Source organism: Giraffa tippelskirchi, chromosome 9 (assembly GCF_054371585.1).
Source record: "Giraffa tippelskirchi isolate mGirTip1 chromosome 9, T2T-mGirTip1v1.2.pri, whole genome shotgun sequence".
NCBI classification, from domain to species: domain Eukaryota; kingdom Metazoa; phylum Chordata; class Mammalia; order Artiodactyla; family Giraffidae; genus Giraffa; species Giraffa tippelskirchi.
In genome coordinates, this window is record NC_137283.1 from 118,970,794 (window position 1) to 118,987,732 (window position 16,939).

Genomic DNA, 16,939 nt, shown 5'->3' on the forward strand with positions numbered 1-16,939 from the left:
GAAAGGCTTTTCAAAATATGTTTTAAGTGAAAGTATCAGATTCTAAATAGTATGAACCCCTTTTTAAATATGTGAATAGAGATATATATGCATAAAACAAGTTTGGAGTAATATAATGCAGGTCATAAATGTGATCTTTTTAAAATTTATTAGATGGGTACATGGAAATGTAAAGAGACGTGGGTTCCATCCCTGGGTCAGGAATATCCCTGGAGGAGGGCATGGCAACACACTCCAGTATTCTTGCCTGGATAATCCCGTGGACAGAGGAGCCTGGACGGCTATAGCCCACGGGGTTGTAAAGAGTCAGAAATCATTGAAGTGACTTAGCACACATGCATGCATGCATATGTATGCTGAGCAAGAAATTAGAGGCAGCTTTGTATTTTATACTTTTCTGGTTTCCCTTAACTTTAATATTACTTTTATTTTCAAAATGTTTTTATTTAAAAAAATTTTTAAAAATTTTCTCTGGGAAAAAATAAACAAGTGTCAAAAGTGGTACCTCAGTTCAGTTTAGTTCCATTGCTCAGTCGTGTCCAACTCTTTGCAACCCCATGGGCTGTAGCACACGAGGCTTCCCTGTCCATCACCATCTCCCAGAGCTTGCTCAAATTCATGTCCATGGAGTCGGTGATACCATCCAACCATCTCATCCTTTGTCATCTCCTTCTCCTCCTGTCACTGTTTGCATTGTTTCCCCATCTATTTGCCATGAAGTAATGGTAGAGAGACCCCTCAACAAGGCTGGCCCAGATTCAAGCTGTGTTTCAGATGCTTGGTGTGTCCCCATTCCACTGCTGGCTTTTGGCTCACTGGAGCTGCCCTTACTTTGGGGACTTCCTACCCACCTCCACTACCCTCTCTCCCAACACCCAGAACCAACCAGGCTGAACTGTTCCCTCACCTCCTCCTGTCTCTGACAACCTGCTTTTGCCCCTCCAATCAAGGAATTATTTGTGAGGTTTTTTTTTTCCACTTCATTTTCTCAGAGGTCAGGCTTCTTCTTTTGTGTGATGATTGGACAGCCAAATTCTGGGCTGTTCAGTCTGGATTGGTCTGCTCTGCATCTGATAGATACCTCTTGAAATTTCTGCTATTTCAGTGGTTCATTTCCAGTGCTGGAATCCTTAGTCTCTATTTTTACATTTCCTTAATTGTTTTGGTCTGGAACAGAAAGGGGAGCGTTGTCTGTCTCTACTCACATTTCCATCTTTACATGGAACTCGCAGTGCCATGTATCAGTGAAGCCAGACCCAGGAGGGTGTACCAGGCAGGGGAGTAGCACCAGCAAAGGCACAGGCATTAGACAGAACAGGGTACATTGAGGAAATTGCAGGTAATTAGGCATAGCTTGTGATTATGGTTTCAGTGTGTCTGCCCTCTGATGCCCTCTCCTAACACCCACCGTCTTACTTGGGTTTCTTTTACCTTGGACGTGTATCTCTTCACGGCTGCTCCAGCAAAGCGCAGCCACTGCTCCTTACCTTGGACGAGGGGTATCTCCTCACGGCTGCCCCTCCTGACCTTGAAAGTGGAGTAGCTCCTCTCGGCCCTCCTGTGCCCGCATAGCTGCAGCTCCTTGGACATGGGGTAGCTCCTCTCGGCTGCCGCTCCTGGAAGTAGATGGGGAAACGGTAGAAACAGTGTCAGACTTTATTTTGGGGGGCTCCAAAATCACTGCAGATGGTGATTGCAACCATGAAATTAAAAGACGCTTACTCCTTGGGAGGAAAGTTATAACCAACCTAGATAGCATATTAAAAAGCAGAGACATTACTTTGCCAACAAAGATCCTTCTAGTTCAAGGCTATGGTTTTTCCAGTAGTCATGTATGGATGTAAGAGTTGGACTATAAAGAAAGTTGAGTGCCAAAGAATTGATACTTTTGAACTGTGATGTTGGAGAAGACTCTTGAGAGTCCCTTGCACTGCAAGGAGATCCAACCAGTCCATCCTAAAGGAGATCAGTCCTGGGTGTTCATTGGAAGGACTGATGTTGAAGCTGAAACTCCAATACTTTGGCCACCTCATACGACCAGTTGACTCATTGGAAAAGACCCTGATGCTGGGAAGGATTGGGGGCAGGAGGAGAAGGGGACGACAGAGGATGAGATGGCTGGATGGCATCACCGACTCGATGGACATGAGTTTCGGTAGACTCCAGGAGTTGGTGATGGACAGGGAGGCCTGGCGTGCTGCGATTCATGGGGTCGCAAAGAGTCAGACATGACTGAGCAACTGAACTGAACTGAACTGAGGCATAGCTTGAAGATGCTCTAGAAATATAAAATATGTACCCTTAAACTGTAATTGCACCTCCATCTACTACACATACACTGATTAATTATGGAGGTGACCTCAAAATCTGTCTCCACAGACTCCCCATGAGCCATCATCTGTGGGTAATAGTTTCAGAGGAAGCTCATTTCCCGTCTTAACTGTAAAGCCTTTCCTAAGGCCCCAGGTAGAGTCATTTACTATCTCTGTAGTGCCGCCCTGTCTATAGCAGTCATTGCAGTACTATGCTGACAGTATTTGATGGGTGACCTTCATTCTAGTTTCTTTAGTAAGCAGATATATTCACTAGTCTTCCTATTCATCCTTGGTAGGCAAATGGCTGTGTAAGGAGATAAAAGTGCTTGAGACTGTGGAAAAGAACTTCACTGCACTTGATAAAATGTTCTCAGAGAAATGTTAATATGTCTCACTGTGATTACATATTTTTTCTTTTCCCTTATATTTCTTCTGATTTTTGCTTTATGTATCTTTGTTTCTTTGTTGTTATGTGTCTAATGGTTATGATGTCTATCTTCTTTGTGAATTGTACCTTTTTTCATTAAAAATATTCATCTTTTGTTTCATTAAAAAGAAAAAAAAAGAACTTCACTATGTGGCTGAGAAAGAAGTTCAGGGCTGAAATGTTCATTTTGATTTAAGAGGGAGCAACGGAGCTACTTTTCTCTGCTGATGTGTAATTTATCTCTTGAATGTTTCCCACATTTTCCATTGGATCAGTATTTCTTAAGTTTGTTGTTTTGTTTTCAAGTTTCGTATTTATATTCCACATTTATTTGCTGACAAGATCAGCTTTAACCAAAGACAGGGAAATTTAGGACATTTAGAATGAATATTTCAGTGTTAATAGTTGGGAACTGAAGATATTTATTTTATCAAGTGTTTTTTATTTCTGAAGCAATTAACATGTACTTCTACATTTGACCGTTCACTTTTTCTCTTTAATGAATAGACTCTTGGAGGTACTTACAGTCTAAAAAGCCACTGGAATTATGGATTGAATTTAACTCTGAATCATTCAATACTATTTCACTTTCTCATTTCTGTTTTCAGTTAGGAGGACTTTTAATGATCATCATTAAAATGTTTACAGTTAAATTTATATTCAGTTCTTTATAGTGAATGCCATAAAGCAACATTTGAATTAATAAAGAGAAAACAATGTTTTCCTGTAATTTTTGTTTTAAAATTTATTTTCTAAACCATATGAAATCAAAATGAAGGAAAAAATGATCTTCTCACAGTCATATCTTCCAACATCTCCATCTGTTTTCATTTTTATCTGTCATCTTTAAGTCCTTGTCTATGTATAACAGAAAATTTTAAATTGTACTGTAACAGAAAACAATGTTTATTTTTATTATAGTAGGAATTACATTTTACAGGTCATGGCCAAGGTGCAAATCTTTGTAAATATCAGCTTCTTTTCTGATGTCATGTTTTCCAAACCAAGATTTCTTGGATTCTCTCCTTTTCAGATGTGTTCTATTACCAAATTTACATGTCATGTAGTCTCATCACTTAGGAAATTACTCCTTCATTCATTCCATAAAGCAAAAGGCAAGGGAGCCATCAAATTTTGGATATGTTGGCTTTTTGGATAACCAAGGGTGGTTCAGTCTTTTTTCTGATATTGTAATTCAATATTTCCTGAATTCCTGTTTTTAAAACATGGCATTTATATTTTTATAAACCTAAAGTATTTGATACTGAATGAAAATGAAATTTTGTAGACTATCAGCACAGTAGATCCATCTTCAATCAGTTCAGTCGTTCAGTTGTGTCCAGCTCTTTGCGACCCCACAGACTGCAGCATGCCAAGTTTCCCTGTCCATCACCAACTCCCGGAGCTTGCTCAAACTCATGTCCATCGAGTCAGTGATGCCATCCATCCCTCTCATCCTTTGTCGTCCCCTTCTCCTCCTGCCTTCAATCTTTTGCAGCATCAGGGTATTTTCTAATCCTAGCTAAGTGGAAAAAAGTAGTAGGTTTGTGCCCAGTAGATAACTTGGCTGTGGAAGTGGGTTCTTCAGACCAGTGACCCAGGATGACTTGGTAAAGAGGATGCTTTCATTGGTACAAGAAATTGTGGCCATGGAAGGGCCTGAAGCCAAGATGTTTGCTTCTCTAAAATACAATGACCTTGAAAGAGGCACAAGAGTTACTCTCTTATTCACGATGGCCCTGAATAACTTAAGTATCAACTCTTACCCAATGTGTGTCACAGAGCAACTTGTGAATGGCTATTTTTAGTTTTAAAATCAAGGCTTATGTGTTTTCTATATTCTATAGACTTTACATTTTCTTTGTAAATGTTAAAATCCCATTGATTTTTATTTATTTATTTTTTTTAATAAATTTATTTATTTTAGTTGGGGGCTAATTACTTTACAATATTGTAGTGGTTTTTGCCATACATTGACATGAATCAGCCATGGGTTTACATGTGTTCCCTATCCTGAACCCCCATCCCACCTCTCTCCCCCTCCCATCCCTCTGGGTCATCCCATTGCCCCAGCCCTGAGCATTTGTCTCATGCATTGAACCTGGAATGGTGTTCCGTTTCACATATGATAATATACATGTCTCAATGCTATTCTCCCAGAACGTCCCACCCTCACCTTCTCCCCCAGAATCCACAAGACTGTTCTATGCATCTGTGTCTCTTGTTCTGCCATTGATTTTTATAAGTTATAGCCATATCTAAGGGCAATGGTTTATAATCTGCTAGGCATTTGTAAGAGGAATTTTTAAAAATTCCTTTGATTCTCCTGTGAATTAAGCACTGCCATTGTTTTGTCCCCATTTTTAGGATGACATGACCACTGCACAGAAAGTTTAGGTAAGTCACCCTGCTTAAGAGGAGGAGCCAGGAAGATGAACCAGGTAGTCTGTCTTCAGAGCCTACAAACCTATCCTCCAGCTACAGTAGCAAGGCATAGAGCAAGAGACTGTAAAACTTGAGTCTGTAAAAACTTGTTAGGGAAGCTATGGCTACACGAATAGGAAATGCGTGTTGATAGAAACATCCCACCTGTATTAACTTTGAATATTTCAGAGAAGGAATCTGAGTTTCAAATTATTTGTAGAAAATAGCTATTGTTGTTCAGTCACTAAGTTGTGTCTGACTCTGCAATTCCATGGACTGCAGCACACCAGGCTCTTTAGTCCTCCACTGTCTCCCGGAGTTTGCTCAGATTCATGTTCATTGAGTAGGTGATGCTGTCTAACCATCTCATCCTCTGCTGTCTTCTTCTTCTTTTGCCTTCAGTCTTTCCCAGCATCAGAGTTTCTTTTTCAGTGAGTTGGCTCTTTGCATCAAGTGGCCAAAGTATTGGAGTTTCAGCTTCAGCATCAGTCCTTCCAATGAATATTCAGGGATGATTTCCTTTAGGATTGACTGGTTTGATCTCCTTGCAGTCCAAGGAACTCTCAAGAGTCTTCTCCAACACCATGGTTCAAAAGCATCTGTTCTTTGGTGCTCAGCCTTCTTTACGGTCCAACTCTTACATCCATACACAACTACTAGAAAAACCATAGCCTTGACTAGATGGACCTTTGTTGGCAAAGTAATGTCTCTGCTTTTAATATGCTGTTTAGGTTTGTCATAACTTTTCTTCCAAGGAGCAAGCATCTTTTAATTTCATGGCTGCAGTCATCATCTGCAGTGATTTTGGAGCCCAAAAAAGTAAAATCTGTCACTTTTTCCATTGTTTCTCCATATGTATGCCATGAAGTGGTGGGACCAGATGCCATGATCTTTGTTTTTTGAAGGTTAAGTTTTAAGCCAGCTTTTTCACTGTCCTCTTTCACCTTCATCAAGAGGCTCTTTAGTTCCTCTTCACTTTCTGCTTCAGGGTGGTGTTATCTGCATATCTCAGGTTATTGATATTTTTCCTGGCAATCTTGATTCCACCTTGTGACTCATCCAGCCCAGCATTTCACATGATGTACTCAGCATATAAGTTAAATAAGTAAGGTGACAATATACAGCTTTGATGTACTTCTTTCCCATTTTTGAACCAGGTATGCTTCCTAGGTGATTCAGTGGTAAAAGAATATGCCTGTCCAGCAGAAGATGCTGGTTTGTTTGCTGGGTTGGGAAGATCCCCTGGAGTAGGAAATGGCAACCCACTCAATATTCTTGCCTGGGAAATACCACGGACAGAGGAGCCTGGCAGGCTATATAGTCCATGGGGTCGCAAAAAGAGTTGGACACGACTTAGTGGCTAAACAACAATAGCACAAGGAATATAAGCAAAGCCACCCCTATTTTGTAATCTTGCATAGAATGCAGAGGAACTGCATGTGAGGTGATGGATGTGATACTTCAGTGAACAGGGAGATGCCTTCCAGAGTTTGGGTGGAAGCCCTTTCAGGCTGCATTTTAATCTCAAATTCCAGATATGCCTTTGTCTCTTCACACAATAGCACCACCCAGACTCTCTTCCTTACTTTTCTTTTTCAATATAAAGCCTCTTACCCTGTGCTCGCCTCCAGTGATGATCATGAGATAACCCATGTCATCATTATCATGCTGAGCATCAACACTTCCGCTCCAGCAGGCCATGGAGAGCTCAGTCTGAGACGAGCTCAATGGGATATCTGAGGTAAACGGAAATCCTAGACTTCTAAGCACATTTCAGATCAGAAGTGATTGCATCTAATTAAAAAAAGAGGCTGGGAGCACAGTAGTTGAATGTGAGGTAGAAAAATAATCCTCCTTAAGATTATGCCCAGAGCCCACCAGGCTGCTACATCCCTCTTCTTTCTCCTTCCTCACTTGGGTGCAGCTGGGAGGGAGGAGGCTTACTTTTAATCGAGACTTGGCTTCCCTTTGATTTACTAATTTAGATTTCTTGAACTAAATCATAGGTGTCAATGATCCTATCTACTTAGGATTATTTCACTTCTTTATGCTTCTTGATAATGGTGAAATAAGTCATCTCTATTTAAATCACTGTGAAGCTGGCTCAAGAAATCCTGTATTGTTTGTTAAAAGCTCCGTTTGGGTGGAAGAAACAAGCCCAAGGCTATTGCTGCTGCATTTTACGATTGGTTTGTTTAGTTTTTATTTTAAAAATCCAAGAGATGGGAATACCATCTGACCTGTCTCTTGAGAAACCTGTATGCAGGTCAGGAAGCAACAGTTAGAACTGGACATGGAACAACGGACTGGTTCCGAATAGGAAAAGGAGTACGTCAAGGCTGTATGTTGTCACCCTGCTTATTTAACTTATATGCAGAGTACATCATGAGAAACGCTGGGCTGGAAGAAACACAAGCTGGAATCAAGATTGCTGGGAGAAATATCAATAACCTCAGATATGCGGATGACACCACCCTTATGGCAGAAAGTGAAGAAGAACTAAAGACCCTCTTGATGAAGGTGAAAGAGGAGAGTGAAAAAGTTGGCTTAAAGCTCAACATTCAGAAAACTAAGATCATGGCATCTGGTCCCATCACTTCATGGGAAATAGATGGGGAAACAGTGGAAACAGTGTCAGACTTTATTTTTTTGGGCTCCAAAATCACTGCTGATGGTGACTGCAGCCATGAAATTAAAAGACGCTTACTCCTTGGAAGGAAGGTTGTGGCCAGCCTAGATAGCATATTTAAAAGCAGAGACATTACTTTGCCAACAAAAGTCCATCTAGTCAAGGCTATGGTTTTTCCAGTGGTCATGTATGGATGTGAGAGTTGGACGGTGAAGAAAGCTAAGTGCCGAAGAATTAATGCTTTTGAACTGTGGTGTTGGAGAAGACTCTTGAGAGTCCCTTGGACTGCAAGGAGATCCAATCAATCCATCCTAAAAGAGATCAATCCTGGGTGTTCATTGGAAGGTCTGATGTTGAAGCTGAAACTCCAATACTTTGGCGACCTCATGCGAAGTGTTGACTCATTGGAAAAGACCCTAATGCTGGGTAGGATTGGGGGCAGGAGAAGAAGGGGATGACAGAGGATGAGATGGTTGGATGGCATCACTGACTTAGTGGACATGGGTTTGGGTAGACTCCGGGAGTTGGTGATGGACAGAGAGGCCTGGCGTGCTGCAATTCATGGGGTTGCAAAGAGTCGGACACGACTGAGCGACTGAACTGAACTGAACTGAACCAGGTGAAAAATGGAACAAATTATTTAAGATTCCAAATTTGAGCTCTACTTGGTTGAATAAACCAAATGCTCCCACGTGGAATTTTTAAATTTATCTATTTTTGGTTGCTCTGGGTCTTTGTTGCTGTGTACAGGCTTTCTCTAACTGTAGCGAGTGAGGGTTACTCTCTAGTTGTGGTGCACGGGCTTCTCATTGCGGTGCTTTCTCTTGTTGCAGAAAACGGGCTCTAGGCACATGGTCTTCGGTAGTTGTGGCTCACATGCTCTAGAGCGAGGGCTCAGTAGTTGTGGTACACGGGATCGGTTGCTCTGTGGCATGTAGAATCTTCCCGGATCAGTGTTTGAACCTGTGTCCCTTGCGTTGGCAGGCAGATTCTTATCCACGGTACCACCCAGGAAGTCCTCCCATGTGGAATTTAAACAGAAATCTATAAAAATAACCAATTTTATTCTTTTAGTGAAAACAACAAGAGCAAAAACAGGAACCTCCTCCTTCCTGTAAAAAAGGGCTGCTCTATGAATAGAAAAATGAAAAACCCAGGCTATCCCAAGAGAGAAGTCAGCAGACACATGGACAAAATTGAGAAGAGAAAGAGAGATTCATGGATGTTTGCCGATTCTTGGCTTCTGGCCTGTCCTTGTGTTGGTTTCTGTTACTCTCTGCTAGAATTATTTTCACTAATATTACAAATAATAGGAAAAGCTATAAAGTCTTAAAAATAAAATTCATGACATACATTTTGCTGAAAGAAGTGTATTGGAAATACTCAAATGCTGAGATCTGTTTGCCTTTTAAGGTTGAACAACAAATGTCCTCGTGGGAATGGAATTGCTGCTAGGACAGCATTTCTCAGGCCAGACCTTCACACCCAGAGGAGAAAGAATGTAACTGAAGGGTAGGAAGAGGTCGTAGAGTTAACACAGGAAAGCATGATTCTATCAGGGTAAGAGAAAGTGCAAACTTCTGTTTATCTATTTTTGCCTTTGGCTCAGGGAGTTGTTCACTTCTGTGCAGCAGAATCCTGGGCATTTCAAGAAGGGCTTGTGGGACAAGATTCTGACAGGGAGATGCCATCTGTACAAGATCTGTTATCCTGACAGCACTTCCTAATCCCAGAAGACACTCGAAAGAAACCAGAAGTAGAGAATGGAAAGAACTTAGAATAACTTGAAAATACATAATATAAAATTTAAATGGATGAAATACAAAAAATACTTGTCTCGATCTTGAAGTTGCTTCAACTGGTAAACAGAGAAGAAGCATGAAGTTATATGGACTTTAGACACCTTAAAATGTTTTGAGGAAGGAAAAAAAAATGGGTGGATGAAAATAATGTGGAACAAGTATGATTGTGAGGCACGTTATAATATAGGACTTGAGAAAATAAACACGGAGAGGGCAGGATGTGAATGTGTTCAGTTTAGACACTTCATAAGTTTTGTTTTGTTTTATCTTTGATGCCCTAGAAATATAAGTCAAAATATTTCCTCACCATCCAGGAGAGTTTAAAGAGACAGCCCTTCCTGCCCTTAGGGAAAGAGAAAATTGTTTTTAATATTTAGGCTCTGGGTGTAATGGGCTTTCACAGCTCATTGTGAAAGAACAAATGGAAGTAGAGATTTTGTGAAAAGAAGCAGAATAGCATGGAGTAGCTGAGGCAAGAGGGGACTTCCTCAGCCTGGAAGCAGGGAGCAGAAGGGGCTCAGAGCATTCGGAATCTGTAGTTCCAGGATGGCTGCACAGTGAGCCTATGAAGGTGAGATCCTAAGAACCAAAGTGGCCAGTGTCCTGGAAGATCCCATGTCAGGCTCAAGGCATGCAAGCTAAGAGTTTAAGAGACTTTGTCAGGCTTGCTTAATGAGGATGCCTACAGCAGCCATGGCAAAAGGGATATTAGAGGTCATTTTTCTCCAGACTTCCAGAGTGCCTTCTGGCTTCTGACAAAGCTCTGAAATGGGATTAGGGTCCTAATAAAGAATCTGCCTACAATGCAGGAGACCTAGGTTCAATCCCTGGGTCAGGAAGATCCCCTGGAGAAGGAAATGACAACCCACTCCAGTTTTCTTGCCTGGGGAATTCCTTGGACAAAGGAGCCTGGCTGGCTACAGTCCATGGGTCGGACACGACTTAACAACTAAACCACCACCAATGATCCAACTAGAATTTACCTCCAGTGAGATAGGCTCTAAGGTAGAACTTGGATTGAATTCATGAAAATGAGGTAACTTTTTCCTTTATGCCTGAGTTTGTAGACGGAATTTCTTGCTAGCTACATAGTTTTACCCAATATTGGTCTCTGTCCAAACATTCACATGCATCTTGTTTTCTGTGAAGGTATACCATGCGGATGCACACCTCTCTATGAAGGCTGTATTGGAACTCAGCATCTGCCCCCCGACCTCCTTTTTTTTTTTTGGTCTTACGGAATCTAACAGAAATACTGAGAGTGAATAAAATTATCCTAGATTTACAAGAGTCCCCAAATATGTGAAAATATTCTCTACCCATCATTTGTTTGCATGTGTGCTCAGTCACTTCGATTGTGCTTGACTCTCTGCAACCCTATGGACCGTGTTCCAGGCTCCTCTGTCCATGGAATTCTCCAGGCAAGAATACTGGAGTGGGTTGCCACGCCCTCTTCCAGAGATCTTTCTGACCCAGGGATTGAACCCATGTCTCCTGTGTCTCCTGCATTGCAGGTGGATTGTTTACCCACTGAGCTGCCTGGGAAACCCATCATTTGTTTAATCCTGTTTAAAAGGATTAGGTGTTAACATGTATGATGAGGGTTTCTTTGATAAGGTCAGGTTCCCTGCATTTGGACACTAATTTGAAATGTCTCCTCTTCTAAGTAGATGGGATGGTGGGAACTCAGATTTACATGATTTGTTTTGCGTAAATGGAAGCCTGCAATTTAAAGAAAAAGTTTTTGGTTGAGGTAATTCTTCTTTATAAAGTTATATTCAAGTCCCACTTTCTCTTCCTTGGGTTAATTCTTAGATAAAAGGCCTAGAGTATGGAGTAGAAAAGTCTTAAGTCTCTGATGATAACTCAGGGGTGTTGACTTGAGAGAAATTTCTATGAAGTAGAGGGCAGGTTTGGAGTTGATTTGGGCAAGTGCTACTACTTATGAAGTGCTGAACTTCCTTTGTGAAGGAAATGTGAATTCCAAGGTGAAGACCAGTAATATCATAGACATGCTATTGTATTTATAAAATGTGTTGGATCAGATGTAAAAAAGGGAATAAAAGAAAGATACCAAATTTGTTTGAAGAGTTATCTTTTCCTAAAGATAAAAGCATTACTTACCCAACTAAGGAAAATATAGAAAATTAAAGATAGAGAAGAAAAAAATCTAGCTTCATCCAGAAGTAGCTATTATAAACATTTTGCTGCATTTCTATACAGTATTTCTCTGTATATGTAGGTACATATAAAATACATATACATATATACTCATATTCCATCAGAAATGTGTAGTATAGCTTATTTAACCCTTCTGCTTTTTTAAGGGATTTTTTTTTATGATGAAAATCATTGCACATAAACCTTAGACATACTTTGATTTTTTCCCTCAGGACATATTAGTAGATATAGAATAACTTAAGGAGACAAAAGATATGAAGTTTTCTGTGGCTCTTAATTTATAATATGAAACTATTTTCTAGAAGTTGTACCAGTTTATGCAAGGGTGATAATTTGATTATTTCTTGAAGGTCCTGAACAGTATCTTCTGAGACTCATTACAATTCAAAAATGCTTAAAAGATTATGATTGTTTGAATTTGCATTTTTTGACTGTGAACTTGAACATATTTCATGGTTAACTAGTCACATACATTTCCTCATCTGTAAATATATCTTTTACTTTTCTATTGAGAGTTTTAGTATTTTTCTTAACACAGCTATTGCTATATATTGAAGACAGTAATCCTTTGTTGTATTTGTGATATATGTTATGAATTACATGGTATATGTGTGCTTCTGTACTAAAACTATACAGCTCTTCATCTTTGCTGGAATCTATTTTTGTTTCATGTACATATCCTTCTCTGAAGCTTTTACCAATTCTTAAGGGACCAACTTAAGTGTTATATCCTCAAAACCGTCCAAGATCCCTGAAGTGAAATGAAGCCTCTCCCTTCCACATTACCATTGTATTTGGTTTCATTACCCTATACCACTTGTTTCCAGCTGTTTTAGAAGAAAGCTGCCCCATTTGGAAATAGTCTTTTTTTTTTTTTAACCCATTTTGATATCCCTTCTAGTGCTCACACAATCCTTTGCACAAAACAATTGTTTAATATATACTCATTGTGTTAAATGAAGTGACATCAAAAGCATTATAACTTAACTTTTAAAAGATAGTAGATTCTTATCATCTTGTAGTTGCATGTGCAGTAGACTTGACAAAATCAGCTATTATCTGGTTGAATTACAAGGAAAAATTCACCATGAATTTTTCTTTCATAATCCAAGCACAAGGCTGTGGGATTTGTGACTCTATAGTAGTTTGGTTCAAGTTAGTCACTCTTATGAGCTTTTTCTAAACTATAAACTTCCATATAACTAAATTTTCTCTGGAAAATATAGCATAAAAACCACTAGAAGTAACACAGCTATAGAAAAAAGAGAAACAGAAGCTAGGCAGGCACACTTGATCACAATTTCTAATGGGATTAGAAATGTGAAAGCAACAACCAAAACAAAATGTCCAAGAATGAAATTTACAGAGTTAAAATTGCCAGAGTGATTGTGAGCAGTGTAATTTTGTTTTATTGGTACATGAGGCCTTTAAGGATAGAGAATAGAGTGATAAACATAACCAATAAATAGGATAGTACATGGTGCAGTGGTGGACTATTCACCAGAAATGCAGGTATAAAAGGCTTTGACTTTTCAGTGGCTAAGTCACGTCTGTCTCTTTGTGACCCCATGGACTGTAGCCCACCAGGCTCCTCTGTCCATGGGGTTCTCCAGGCAATAATACTGGAGTGGGTTGCCGTTTCCTTCTCCAGGGGATCTTCTCAGACCAGGGATTGAATCCGCATCTCCTGCATTGGCAGGTGAATTCTTTACCACTGAGCCATCAGGGAAGCCCTGAAAGGCTTTGACTACTTGTTTGTAACACTCAGAGCTCAATTTTCTTTGAGAAGCAAGAACTGTCTTGCTTTTTAAGGAATATTTCTATGAATACAGATCTAAAGGCTGGGCTGAAAGTGGAGCTGAGGAGTGCCATTAAGATGCTAATTAATAGCAGGATGACCTGTACCCAGTCATTTGGCTCAGCAAGGATGGAGATCTACCTGGTGTCTGGGTGTGCTCACTCCTCCAGGTTGACATAAACTATCCCTGAGGCTTCTACCACTGTTGATATATGGGAAATTATTTCAGAGTAAGTGCATCCTCTATAACTCAGAAGCCAAAAGAGAAGGAAACTCTTAGAACTCAGCTCGGTGTTCTGTGATAACCTAGAGGGGTGGGACAGGGTGGGGGGTGGAAGGGAAGCTCCTGAGGGAGGGGACATATGTATACCTATGACTGATTCACGTTGTTGTACAGCAGAAATCAACACAACATTGTAAACCAATTATCCTCAAATTAAAAATAAATAAAAAAGAAGTAAGCCCTTAATATGAAACCTGCTATTTTCTTAAGCTTTGATGTTCTAAGTGTACAATCTAGGTGTGGAGCTCAAGAGATCTGGAACATCAGTTATTCTGCCAGCAAGATAGGAGTTGTAACACCGAGTCACAAAGGTGGAAGTTCGTGACAAGGAAGTGCAGCACTCTGCCTCTCCAGCCCTCCCTCCTTCCTGTCCTCAATTCCTCTCCAACAACACATGTTTTTGATGGAGGATACAGCAGAGAACATAAGGGAAGACATCCCGCATTACTTTTCAAAAGATCCCAAAGTAAAGAGAACTTTTTCTCAGCAAATGTTCCCACGCCACCAGGCATGGGAAGTCTAACAGAGATGGTGGCAAAGATCTGATGGATCCATATGAGTGCTCACCTAAAATAAAATAATATTATGACCAAAAGTTACACGGTACATTGGAACAGTTGTAGAAAAAACTAGTTTTAGAATGGGAATGCGCTTCAGTGATGACCTATTCAAACTCTTACAGACGAGGTGGTCTGACCAGAAAGTTTAATTACTCAACATAGCAGCTCAGGTCATTGGTGGCAGAGTCCAGATTAAAATCCAAGCCTCTGTTGCCTCAATGCTCCTGCTCTCCAGGACCCCAACTCACCATCCTCCCAGGGTTTCTAAGCTCTGGTCCCAATTATTTCTTTTATCGCTTTGCATTTTATAATTTTTTACATAATTAAAATATTTTATTACAGCATAAGCTATAACAAAGTTATTTTAAAAGAGAAAACCAAAACTCTCAGAGGGACTAGGAAGAAAAGCAACAAGGCTGGATCTAAGTTTCTTCTATTCTACTCGACAAATTCAACTATGTTAACTCTTTTCTTCCTTGTTCTTCTAATATTCCTTTTGGTCTTTATCTCAAAATAAAATACTGATATGTTTATTGATTAATTTATGAACTTCAGATTTTGCTTACGGATTTGATTGAAGAGAATTTAGTTTTTTACACCTCCCTCCTGTCTTTCTTCAAAACCCACACAATCCATCACCATGTATTACCACTGGCTCTCTTTCATTTTTTTTTAATCATGACCTGTGTAGAGCATTGTTGTCCTTTTCCTCTATTGTTCTTTAAACTACATTATTTGATATGTAATTATATGTAGATTACATACTTACTACGGTTTTAACATCTATATGTGTGATGGTTAAAAACATATTGCTCAGGGCTTTCCTGGTGGTTCAGTGGTAAAGAACCTGCCTGCCACTGCAGGAGACATGGGTTCCATCGCTGGTCCAGGAAGATCCCATGGGTCAGAGAGCAGCTAAGCCCACGTGCCACAACTATTGAGCCTGTGCTCTAGAGCCCAGGAGCTGCAACTAATAAAGCCCACACACCCTAGAATCTGTGCTCTGCAACAAGAGAAGCCACTGCAATGAGAAGTCCTTGCACCACAACTAGAGAGTAGCCCCTGGTTGCCACAGCTAGAGAAAAGCGCACGCAGCAGCAAAGACCCAGCACAGCCAAAAATTAATGAATTAAAATTTTAAAAAAGTTATCACTGTGGAAAAAAAAAAGTATTGTGCCGTTTGTTTTTGAGCCCTAAAATATCTATAGTTAGTTAAAGTTAAGCTGTGCAGTCGTGTATTTTCCAGGCAAGAGTACTGGAGTGGGGTGCCCTTTCCTTCTCCAGAGGATCTTCCTGACCCAGGGATCGAACCCAGGTCTCATGCATTGTAAGCAGATGCTTTACCATCTGAGCCACCAGGGAAGTCAAAATATCTATAGCGGCATATTATTTTCTATTTTTACATCACTGTGTTTTTTCTTTTTCTTTTTTTATTGGAGGATAATCACTTTGCAATGTTGTGTTCATTTCTTGCATACAACAATGTGAATCAGCCATAAGTATAGATATGTCCCTTCTCTCTTGAACCTCCTTCCTACCTCCACCCCATGCCATCCCTCTAGGTTGCCACAGATACTCGGTTGAGCTCCTTGGGTTATACAGCAACTGCCCATTAGCTGTCTATTTTACATATGGTAATGTGTATCTTTCAGTGTTACTCATAATTGAAAAGGACACATGTACCCCCAGTGTTCATTGCAGCACTGTTTACAGTATTTAGGACATGGAAGCAATCTAGATGTCCATTGACAGATGAATGGATAAAGATGTGGTACATATATGCCATGGAACACTACTCAGCTATAAAAGGAATGCATCTGAGTCAGTTCTAGTGAGTGGATAAACCTAGAGTCTGTTATACAGTGTGAAGTAAGTCAGAAAGAGAAAACAAATATCATATATTAATGCATATATATGGAATCTAGAAAAATAGTACTGATGAACCTATTTTCAGGGCAGAAATAGAGATGCAGACAATAGAGAACAGACCAGTGGACACAGCAGGGGAAGGAGAGGGTGGGAGGAATTGAGAGAGTATTAGCATATTTTAAATAGTGTTCTTGGATTTGTTTTCTTTACTCAGTATTACATCTCCAAGAGAAATTAATTGTGTTGCTTTTTTTCTTTTTTAGTTCATTGTAACATCTTTGTGATATCCTGTTGTGTGAATGCATTACAGTTTATTATTCTTCTGCTGTCACTATGGACATTTGTTTTTTCCTTTTCTTCCCCCTCCTGTTGGGAACATGGAGATGAGGAGCATTCTTGTGTCTCCTGGTGTGCATATACCCAGAGTTTCTCTTGGGTGCATAGTTAGAAGTCACCTAAGTGTATAGTTGCTGGGTCACCCACTCTAACAATGTTCAACTTTTAGAGATACTGCCAAATTGGTCTTTCCCTCACCCACGTATGCTTAATCGCTCAGTCATATCTGACTCTTTGTACTCCATGGACTGTATCCTGCTAGGCTCCTCTGTCCGTAGAATTTTTCAGGCAAGAATACTGGAGTGGGTTGCTATT

At 40.1% G+C, this 16,939-nt stretch overlaps 1 protein-coding gene across 3 annotated transcripts in view; it reads left to right on the forward strand.

Moving 5' to 3' along the window:
* Positions 1-16,939, forward strand: part of GPR63 (G protein-coupled receptor 63) — a 127,195-nt gene that overhangs the window by 30,732 nt on the left and 79,524 nt on the right. For 2 of the 3 annotated variants that reach the window (XM_081530374.1, XM_081530378.1), the window contains exon 5: positions 5,110-5,139. The exons of the other annotated variant lie outside the window; for it this stretch is intronic. The gene's annotated coding sequence lies outside the window, so the exon portion shown is untranslated. The remainder of the gene's footprint in view (positions 1-5,109; positions 5,140-16,939) is intronic. 3 annotated transcript variants of the gene reach the window in all.